Below are 12,034 nucleotides of genomic sequence, written 5' to 3'. Positions count from 1 at the left end.
CAGGCAAAACCCACTGAGCTATATAGCTCTTTTCAGAAGGGACCGAGCTACAAATGATAACTTAACTAAGTGGCTTCTCACGTGCAAATTTATAGCATCCAAATACTCTAAACGCATGTCGATTCTAAATGTTGAGAATCCACGCGGCCACGGGAAGAACGTGCAAACTACAAATATACAGGCATCAAGGTCGGGATCAAATCCACGACCTCCTGTATACCAGGCAGGGTAGTTAGCATCTCGCCACCGTTTGCCCCTTTACAAACATTGAGACAAGTTTCCTGCATGGAGAACAGACACTTGTGTTTGTTTCACAGCCTAAATTGATGAATCGTACTTGATTTGGAGCTTTCGTGACTGCAGGAATTACTCTTTGGTTCTTTCGGTAAAGTCACGTGGAAAGAAAAAATACATTAAATAATAGCATACGACGTTTCGATTGCAACACAAGTAATCATCATCAGGTACAAATGAAAGAGAAAACAAACCAAGTAAACTTAGAAGTATAATGCAATACAAAACAGAGAGTCAGCTAACATAACAGACAACACCCTACCTGGTTCATTAAGTTCTTCCAAAGATTGCTAAATTTGAGAGAGAGACAAAACACAGATACGGAGACACATAGACAGACACATAAGCAGAGAGAGATAACACAGAGACAGAGAGAGACACAACATAGGCACACAGAGAAACAACGCCTCTGTGTCGATGCCTTAAATAGAGAGAGGGGGGGGGAACGTCGTATGCTATTATTTAATTTATTTTTTCTTTTTATGTAACTTTACCGACAGAACCAAAGAGTAATTGATGAATCATGAATAAAAACACACTCTTCTATACACATCACGTGATTACCTTTTTAACTTAGCAACCAAGGGGACTGCAGTGGGACATTCACACATGGCAATCGGTATATTCATGGCAAAAGTTGCATAGGAAAGAGTTCAAGGTTCCTAACTTTTGAAACTGGTAAGTTATTTTCAAAATGGTTTGTGCTTCATCTGATCTTATTAAACGACAAAGTACACCGGGCTTGTGCCAAGTTAGATGTACTATAAAGCAGCATGGAGTGGCATATGCACACGTAAAAAAACATATGATGGTAAAGATTTCCCATAGAACATATTAAGTCCAGAACAGCGTACAAGTAGTGTTGGACAGCAACTTTCCCATAGCCACCTTTGTCTCCTTAATGCTAATATTTATATACTACATCAGATGCTCATGTAAAGCTGAGAAAACTTCGAGGAGGCCCAATGCCAGTTCAGATACCACTTGTCACTTATTTAGTCGTAGCCAAGAATCAAACTCAGGAAGCTGGGTTTGCAGCGCAGCAGGTAAACCACTGCACCACCACTCCCTACTACACTAGCACAATCGGGCATTGGCAGTCACTTATTTAAATATTTAAACAAAGCACTGAAATTACATTTACGTAAAGCATACAGTGACATGTGTGTACATATATAGATACTGAATATGCTTCATGCTGAACACTTATTAACTGGTAATTTTCTTCCTCGGGGTCAGCGAGTTGACCCGCGCATATTTTGTAAACATTTTCAATCTAATGGACGCACCGAAATCCTGAAAGAAAAATAATAATTTTCCTCTCCTTGTAAATGATTAATCACAATACAATATTAAAGTCCTATTTAGATTGCAGCTACACGGAAGACATTTAAGTCATTGCATTGCTGCCTGAGCTTGCTGCACTTGAGGGTTTCGAGCCCTCGATTCATTGATTCGAGACCTCATACACTACACTTTCCGTTCTGCGCTGCCATCGTGCCATCATCCTTCACGAGAAAAAACCCAGTGCACGGGTCTCTCCTGTTTGCTCGTGGATATTAAAATATTGTAATTATCCACACGGAATCTCGATAACACTCGTTTTTATTGCTCTAATCATAAGACGTATGAGAACTCTGGCTGTTTTGTAGGACACACGCATATGCTCTAAAGTGTTGCATTGATTTGCATCAATTGATTGCAGATTTTTAAAAAGGATAAGACGCAGCACTGATATTCCCAAACGACCAAATGGGCAATTGCTGCCGAGGAGAAATGTCTTGCCGATACCCAAACACTAAGTGCAGGGACCTACCTTGAACATTCCACACAGAGAGGGGAGGGGAGCAGCGTGGTGGTCATTTTAGTTGGTGCCAGACACTTTTTCTGTATTCACTGGTATACACTGAACATGGAATCGCCAGTATATTTGATCAGATATATCAGTGGCATCAAGGTATATAGAAAAGTCCTGTAGACATAATTTCCTTCCACATACATTAGAGTCTGACATATTTTATTCGTTTTCCTATATTTTATTTGGATATTTTATTCATTTTGCTTTTTCAGACATCTGTGAAACAGAGCTTTAGAGCTCATCAGATTCCTGCATTACAAATACATATTCTGATTCTGATATAGTTTAAGTCCTCAGCTGGTAATAAATTAATTACTGCAGTGAATTTTTTGTGTGTATTTTGTAGTTGGACTGAGATCATTAAAGTGTAATTTTCTTTTGCTTTGGTTGGGAATCCAGAGGCAAAACCTATGTGCTCTCCTCTCAGGCCATATTGAACCTGCACTTACAACACACGTGTTATACCCACGACAGCATGCGTAGATAACCGAGGCAAGCACACATTGATATCAAATACTACGACATTATAAAATGGCCTTCTTCCACAAGAAAAAATATTCAAACTTCCTTGGAAAAAAGGCTTGAGACATTAATTCAAGATTCTCGGATAAATATAGGACATTTTATTATCATAGTTGTTTCATGTGAATGTGACTCAAGTGCAGCGATAGCATGACTACATGGGTTATAATCTTCCTAGTCGAATATATTTTTTTTTATTATAAAGGCTGGCGGGGTCTGGAGGCCAATAGGTAAATTACGTGCAAAGTTAAACAATGATTGTATTTGGCGCTTGCAGCCTCAGCAGCAGGCACAAATCTTTGCACGGCTGGTGACCTGATAAAGGCATAACAGCGCATGCCGTCTTAACAATAAATCAATGGCCCTTTTTGTCTTGCCAAAAGATTTCCAAAGTGCACATCCCATCAGACCCCTCTTCATATGTTGTACTCGGTGCTCTTCAAGATAAGCTGATTTCGGAGTTTTATAAATTGGCGTATACATTTATTTTCTTTCCATGACTCGAGCGCACACGGTAAGCACATTTCCACGTGCGTGGCTATTGGTGACTTTGCTGAGATCATCTAACTCTGAGCGCAGAAAACAACATTCATTTTCGGCTGCCTGCCATTGGACTAAGAACCCAGGAGGTGCTGGCTCAGTAACTTAGCGCAGCTCATTACGAAACAGTTCATTACGTCCTTGAATTGCCAAGAATCTACAGCCATTAAAACCTCCCCAGGTTTGTTTTAGGTTGAGCCCAAAAGCAGAACACTTCCTTTTCGACAAATTAGTTGGTCATGGTCCTGCGTTGGCAATGCTCCTCAAGCGCGAATTTAATTACAAAAAAACTCAACACATTCGTTAATAACACTGTCGCCTTAAAATATAAAATATATAATAGGCAACGTATGGGGCAACGGTTCTTTTACATTGCACATAAATGACGGAACATCATTCATGTTCTATGAAGGAGGTCCACTGCCTCAAACTTTACCTATGATATGTTTCCTTTTAAGGTTGGTGTTGTAGACAGATGTGCTGAAATTTCCTTTTCAACAGAATCACATTTTTGGTGTCTATATCGTACATGCCAGTAGAAGTTTAGAGACAATTACACATTTGGTAATTATATGAAGACTGAGAGGAACAAATGAACAAAATGTAATCGATTTCCAGCTCTATTGATATGCCTGAGCCAGTGGTGGAAATTTGACATTCCTATGGGAGGGGCGAGCGGTCCATGGCAAACCTACTGGTGACTTCGACAAAGTGATACTTGTTTTATCAACCAGAAAAGGATAATGAGCTGAGTCAAATCACATCCAGGATTTCAACATGCAATCATAACATTGAAAACCGCTCACTCTACCACTGAGTGCCCTGGCTGGATATAGGTACAAACATGTTATGAATATGATCATAATTGGTAAATGTTAAGAACAAAAAATGCGTGACATATTTCTAAGAAGGATTTTGAAGTGGGTACAATTCTAAATCCCGCAGTGTGCAATCATCTTATGTGGTGTTAAGCTGAGGCAAGGGTTTTGCACTAATCAGCAACTTTATCTGGAGCTGCTCAAGTGCCTGCTCCAGTCTCTGCTGGAAGGCAGAGACATGGAGAGCAAACAATAAATGACAGGAGGAGGGAGGGAGGGAGCATCAAGGAAAGAGGACAAATAAGGAGACGCGTCGGTGGCATTTCTCTCGTTAGGACGGTTACGATCAGCAGGTGTTCTCTCTGCTTGCGCGTCAAACAAACTAAAATAAACTTTCCAAAAAGGCTGCGCACCGTTTCATTTTCGCTCTGCGGTGGTGTCACGCCTCCGTGCAATTTTAATCCTCGCTGTGTAGTGGCAAAGCTCACCGATGGCTCCCAGCAGGTAGATTATTATGCAGTCACACATTTGCCAGTGTGGGTATATGTGTGTGAATGTTGGGGGCAGCGGTGGTGTAGCACACTGCGCTAAGAACTCGGGGACGAGTTCAATTCCCGAGTTCAATTCCCGAGTTCAATTCCCGAGTTCAATTCCCGAGTTCAATTGCCGAGTTCAATTCCCGAGTTCAATTCCCGAGTTCAATTCCCGAGTTCAAATCCCGAGTTCAATTCCCGCTCACAGACAACACCAGTGACCATTATCTGAACCAGTCCTGGGCCTCACCTAGGTCGACTCAGCCTCAAATGAGTACCTGATGCAATGTGTAAACACCCCCTCGTGTGCCGTGCCGGACTTCATAGGTGCTCACTAACAGCACTTGCCCCAACAGTCTGTTAAGGCTGGACAAGGGATCTTTGTCTTTGTGTATGCGGCAGTCGCCTCAGTTAATCATAACACCTGGATGTGCCTCGTAATATGGCAGTGAACCTCACATGGCATAAAAATTGCACCTAGCCTTGCACATATTGAGCTGTGATATTACTACCATTTAGTGGTTGTTGTTGTTGTTGGTGTGTCATGTCTGTGTGCTTTCTCTTGTTAAAAATTTACTATGGCCATTTGTCAACCCACTGCTTAATGAAGGCCTCCCCCTGCTGTGTTGGTCACGGAGGATGTTTGGCCATAATTGGTCACCCTGATCAGTGCAGGTTGGTAAAGTGGGTGCACAGGACCAGTTCAGATTCCACTCACCGTGCATGCTCGCCGTGGCTGGGAATCGAACTCAGGAAACAAGTTCATGGCACAGCAGTATGTGAACCACGGTGCCAACACTACCCTTGTTCTTCTACATAACAGCTTGCAATTCGGCGGCAAATTAAATAAATTCCTGTAATCGTTTTTTTATCCAGGGAGGCCTCAGAATGGCCCTTACTTGGAAAGTTTCCCCTAATTTCCTTTTTGAGCATGTAAATGATAGGAAAACTGGAATACCTGGAGATGACTTTGGATAGAAAGGGCTATCACTCTAACGAATCTACAGGAACAGTTTGTCGAACTTATGCTTATGTGTCCTCTGGACTAATTTTCGTCGGCAACATTTTTTTAAGCAGGCAGACTCTGGATAAATTTAATATTACAGAATCTCATCAGCAAATGCAGACATCTGAAATAAATAGTGCGTAGTTGGCTGATATTTTAGGTGAGAGCTCTCCGTGAAAACCGTTGGGTCAGTTGAGTGCCACAAAATGTCCTACATGCATGTTACAGAACATTATAATCGCTGTAATACTTTCAGGATCAAAGTGTGACTTATTTTGAGCCAAATTCAGAAACCCATAAACCAGTCTTCTTCATTACAAGGCCCGCTGGGCCATTGGCGGCCCCTGGTGGCCTTTAGTGTGGCCACTGTTATGCGGCCCCCGACAATACACAAATGTTAAAACACCCCCCACCATCATCGTGCTGTCAACCCAAATAGTTTCGATTGTGTGGCGGCCCTCACACTGATGTCTTATCGGCGAAAGTGGCCCTCCTCTGAAAATGTGTGAAGTACACTGCCGTAAACACTGAAGAACCACATGGAACATTCCAGATGTGACATCACATGCCATTGTGGAAACACCTTTAAGGTTCTGTCATATGCATCCTCGAAAACGTGCTGCTCTCTTCAGCGGTGCATATGTAAGTGGGTCTGATAATAATCATTCTTAACAAGTTAATTGAAAATCTACATTTGTTTGTGTGTGTGTGTGTCAAGTCACTTGCACTGACTGAGCCGAGACCTTTGACCTCTTTACACAAGTGAGAGATGTTTAATCTCCAGTGGGCTTTAATCCAGCGCTCTAACCCAGGATTTGAGAGGTGCTGATGGGATTATCATCACAGCACAGACAGGTACACAATTACTGAAGGATGCCCGCTTGCAGTGGGAGTTGGCCGTTCGCATATAGCACAGTGACGCATGCATTGCTGCAACAATATCGGGTCCATAGTAACATTACCGCTGTGATGCTACTTGCCTATTTCGCCTGCGCCAATCACGCCGCCTTTGGAAATGGCTTCAAGAACGGCGGCAGATAAGCCAGAGGAAACCCTTACGTTGTGTGTGCATGGCAACGCTTTGCATGAGTAGCCACAACACTCTGCACTTGAGGGGGAAATAGACAATTAACTCTTGCTCGCGGAAGATCGATAGAGGAGTTGGAAAATTACATACGAGTGGGAAGGCAATCGGTTGTCGTTGAATTAGCTGACAGATGGATCAATGGGTTGTGCCAAGCCTGCCGTGATATTATTTTACAGGCTTCCTCCTCCATCCCAGGACCCAGTTCAGCGTGAGGTGACCACCTTATGAATGTGTTTTTTTCACAACGAAGTTGGTCCTTTGTACGTCCAGGAAAGCCACGCCAAGTCTTTTCAGGAGAATCCTTGCTTTGGTTGCATGGCCAATTGCGTCACATAATTAGAGTGATTAAGTGTAAATTTCGCCTCTGCGAGAACACCCAAATGCCCACGGAAAACTTGTGCATATGACGGCATCCGCAAAGGTGTGACCGTAACCTACTTGCTGTACTCACCTTTTCGTGACCCTCTCATAGCACCGTAGGTGAGAGTCTCACGTGAATATTACTTTCCTACTCGGTGAACCGTCACCTTGTACAGTTCTGCCACATCAGCGAACACGATAACAAATATTCTACAAGGTAACAGGGAAGAACATGCACGACACAACTTAGTTCAATGCGCGTGCTTGTTGCTGATAAAAAACGATTGGTATACCTGCAACGGAGGAAGCTACACACAAGTGGAATAAATACGAGAACATTTTAAAACGTGTCCAGGCAAGTTGAGAAAACAAATGTGCTGCTGTTCATTGACTTCAGTCCAAGGGCAGCTGCGGTGGATGTTGTCCACATAGCGTCTTCTTGCGTTTCATCTGTTCTCAGATTTGGCAGGTGTAAATGTGGATTCCCATTTGATATCATGGAGAGAGAGAAAATCTCCCATCTCAATCATTTTACCAGTAAACAAAAGTCTGCCATTTCCTTCACCGAAACTCATCCCATTAGCATTTTTTTTTATTTCAATAAGAGCCCGGCAAAAAGCGTGAGCAACAAACAAGGGAAGGTGTGGAGAAGGGAACACAGGAAATTCTGCGGACAAAATCCCAAAAGGCGGTGCTCGCCGGTTAGGGCAAAGGGATAAAGGCGAAATCGCTACCCTACCAACATATGGGGCTACGGGCAGGAGCGCAGAATGTGTAAAGGGGAAGTGAAGGGTAAAAAAAAGAATAAAAGTGAAGGGGAAAGGGAGGGGTGTTATTATATATTTTTTATATGAAGAGGGCTTCTTCGTGTGCGGTGTGTGAACACATTTCTATTGATTGCAAGTGCTTGATGAACAGCGACTAATTCCACCGGTCACATCGGTGCCACTGCCACTGTGCATGCCACCAGAAACCAATTCCTCCTCCGTGTGGCACTGGATTGCGGCGAGCATCTCTCAAAAAACTATCCGTGGACGTTTTTATCGGAGGTGTGGGTGGAGGGTAGTGAGAACTGCATTGTGTACGTCACTCAAAAGAAAGCAACACATTGATTAACTTAAGGTTGTGACATTTCAAGAATGACATGATTAAGCAAAGATTGTGCTCGTGAGTAGATATATCTGCATGAGCCCTCACTCTCTATCATACAGCGAATTGTTACAAGGAAAATGTCTCACCATAGCACTAAGCTTCCTACCAGCCCTACGACATGAACCTTCAGTCAGAATACAGCACTGGGCGTAGCATAAGAGCGAGGCTCTGGGCAGCATCCCTCTGCGTTATGGCGCCCAGATTTGAGGGACATTAAATTATTGTGTGGGGAGCAGTTGATTTGGCGTGAAGTGGAGCAGGGCTGGTAAACGCTGCGGTATTTTTGCCAAATAATAACGCCCTGACAAGAAAACTACTCCCTGCTTTGTCGCACTTGAGACACTGCTGCGTGCAGTGTGTGCGCTCACTGTCTGCACGTGTCCACACAGCAGGAGAAAGGGATTTAAGGGACACTCAAACATTTGACGAGTACGACATACACCAAGTTCGCTTGCATCTCCAGTTACTCTTATCAGCTCTAATTTGACTGCATATTTTAAAGCAAGCATTCATTTAAATGAATCACTCATCTGTTAAATCCTGCACATTTATGATTTTTTTTCCTCAATGCCTTTGCATAATTTACTGAAATTAATTCAGTTAATTTGCATCCACGAGTTAGTTTCATTCCACTGGATATAGATTTAATCACCCTCTCCCATCAGATGCAGAGGAGATTCTATTCGAGTCTATAAAATGAGGAACAAAACGGTGTCGCATGCAGTGCTGGATATTGGATTGTTGACCAGTGTATACTCCAACTCGATAGTGATTAGCAGGATTGGCATTACATAATGGGATTGTCTGATAGGACATCCATTTGTTAATTCCCCATATGGCTCAGCTTAATTACAGTCACTGCTATTGTTTTAGTATTTCCCAGAGGCAACACCTTAATTGTTTGGTTATTACTGCGACACATTTTTTTTTATAAGCAAATGAAAACAACGCTGATGTGTCGCACCAGAGTTACGCAATGAAGCACACGTTCCCTAATGGTCAAGGGGTGTCGGTTGGAAAGTGGCACAGGGGGATATGACGGCCAACCGGCGTGAAGTCTGAAATGATTCTCAGAGGCTCACGAAATATTGACCCTGGCGCACAGAGTGGAAGGCTACGCTCTCAGTGTGCACACTGAGAGCGTTGCCTGAGTGTGCACACTGTGAGCCAGCATTGGCAAGCGAGAGCGCTATCTCTGCGCTCAGCTGGTCCCATCGGCTGCATCTGCAGCTAAATTTACTGCGTATCTCAGAAGGCAGCTCTGCCATCACCAAAACCATCATCTATTTGCTGCAAATGCCCCCAGGCAGCATTGGCCACATGTCGTCATTGCCGATTTGCCCCCAAAAACCTAACCCCGACTCCTTTAACGCGCAAGGGAGGGGGCCCTCTCCCCGGGGCTGTGTGAGATTCCAAATGAAACGGGAGCGTGGGTGGAAGCAATTGAAGTATTGGCGTTTCGGGGCTGGGCTTAAAGACTGAACACAGGAATGGCCACAGTCTGAGACATGCACCCATGCCTCCTCCGTTTTGGATCGGCGTCATTAAACAGGGAAAACAAAGGGCACGCATTAATACGGGCACACGGTACTCCCAGTCTGTTTCGTGTCGCGCCCCTTTGTTGCAGGGTGTAAGTCATTCAACGGAGCACAGAGTGAAATTCCTTCACCATAATTTTACGCACGTTCTCGTGTGTGTACTGGGGGGGGGGTGGTCCAGGTGTTCCTGCACTGCACTACAAATCTGGCAGCCTGGGTTTTATTCCTGGACATGGATAGCATGTGATACTGGTAGGTTACACCAGCCCACAGGGGATTATTGTGTCCGTCCGTCCGTCGTGCAGGTGAGGGGCTGGGTGGGGAGGGAGGGGCTGGGTGGGGAGGGGAGGGTGGGGAGGGGCTGGGTGGGGAGGGTGGGGCTAGGTGGGGTGGGGTGGGGAGGGGTTGGGTGGGGAGGGTGGGGAGGGGCTGGGTGAGGAGGGGCTGGGTGGGGAGGGTGGGGCTGGGGGGGGCTGGGTGGGGAGGGGCTGGTCACCCCGTGGTGCCCTTATAAAACTCATCGTTTAACCTACTCACGCTGGCTTGTGCCCGCCCTCACAGTCGGGCATATTTGCGGAATACACCACGCCGCCGTTGACCCTGGCCATTGACCGAGGAACCCAACGTTCCTACCAGCTCCCTCTGCAGGAATGTGTTAAGTGGTATATAAATCTAGGCTTGAGCCTCCTCGAGGTTGATTCAGTCTGAAATGAGAATCACCTGCCCCAACAGCTTGTATACGGCTGCATGGGGAATATTTGTGCATGTAGTGCATGTATATATGTACATGTGCACGTGCGTGTGTGCACACGTTGTGAGTTGCAGTGAAGTGATTAGCAGAACACTGCGATATGATCCATTGACTTTGGCGTGATTCTTAGCTTTTGCCAAGTGCCAGTGCCATTTGATATCTGGACCTGAGCTCGATGTTATATGAATCCACTTGGCCCCTAAAACAAGTCCCTGACGCAGTGAGGTGGTCAACATTACCGGTGGAGAGGTAACGCTGTCAGTCAGTCACTAATAGGTGAGGAACTCACCAACATCATGAACAGACCATTTAGAGTATTTTGTTACCATCTTGGCAAAAGCGCAATACATGTTAGTTTTGATTAATATTATAAGACTGAAACTGATCATTTTGTTTTACCAAATATCCCCACTCAATGCCAGTGCTAGTGGTGGCAAATGCAGACCATTTGCTCATGCTGAACCTACCCTTTGGACGCATATGTAGGAGGGACAACAATAGGAAAATTTAAAGTGTGTTGTTGTTGTTGTTTGGAAAAATGGAAGGAACCAGAAAGAGAGGAAGACCTAACAGAGAATGGCTTGATGACGACATCACAAGAGAATGGTGCCAGAAAGATGTGGCCACTACTTGAGCGTGTTGGCACTGCAAGACAGAGAGTAAAGTGGAAACAACTATATGCAGTGGACACCAACGGACTGTCTGCCCATGGATCGTGATGATGGTGATGACGATTACCCCACTATCTAGAGGTGAAAGCAGGGTCAGGGCCGCTGAGAGAACAAAGTGGGCCTCACCTAGGAGTCAGCAGATGACTGTGTTCTCCATGGTTAATTTTGGCAATCCCAAGCCTCTCTATAGCTAATATATTATGCGCAGCTGGGAGCATGGGCATTACAAATCTGCCTACAAGCGAAATCATGTCCTGCCCCGATGAGAAATTCACGCTGCGAATCTTGACTATCGGTCTTCACTCGCAAAAAATATTCTGAGGTTGGGATAACACCTCACAAAAGTTCGTTTGTACTTGGGTAAATATATCTGTTTCGCCTCATCACTTATAAAGTGCCTGTGCATCATCACAATTATTTACTATGAGCACCTTGTGGCATCCTGCAGAGAGTAATTCAACAAAGACGGTTTCTGGCACATCTCCAGTGACCGCTATCCCCCTGAGGTGAAGCTGCCCCTACCGCCACTTCACTCATTGAAAAAACAACTTAACTTTACTTCTTACATTTCTCTCAGAACAACCAAACAACAATGAGGCAATGAGGGATGGAACAGAACAATCAATCTTGATTTGAAGCTTTCGTGACTGCAGGAATCCATACTCTTTGGTTCTTTCGGTAAAATCACGTAGGTATAAAATAAAATAAATCACAACATTTTGGGTGCAATACAAGCGTCCGTCATCAAAGCATGGTCTGCCTCAGCAGCAGACCATGCTTTCCCACCTGATGATGGACGCTTGTATTGCGCCCGAAACGTCGAGATTTATTTTATTTTATACCTACGTGACTTTACCGAAAGAACCAAAGAGTATAGAACAACAATCGTGACGAGAACCCCCCA

This window comes from Lampetra planeri, chromosome 14 (assembly GCF_965212315.1).
Source record: "Lampetra planeri chromosome 14, kcLamPlan1.2.h2, whole genome shotgun sequence".
Taxonomy (NCBI): Eukaryota; Metazoa; Chordata; class Hyperoartia; order Petromyzontiformes; family Petromyzontidae; genus Lampetra; species Lampetra planeri.
Note: the sequence above shows the minus strand (reverse complement) of the source record.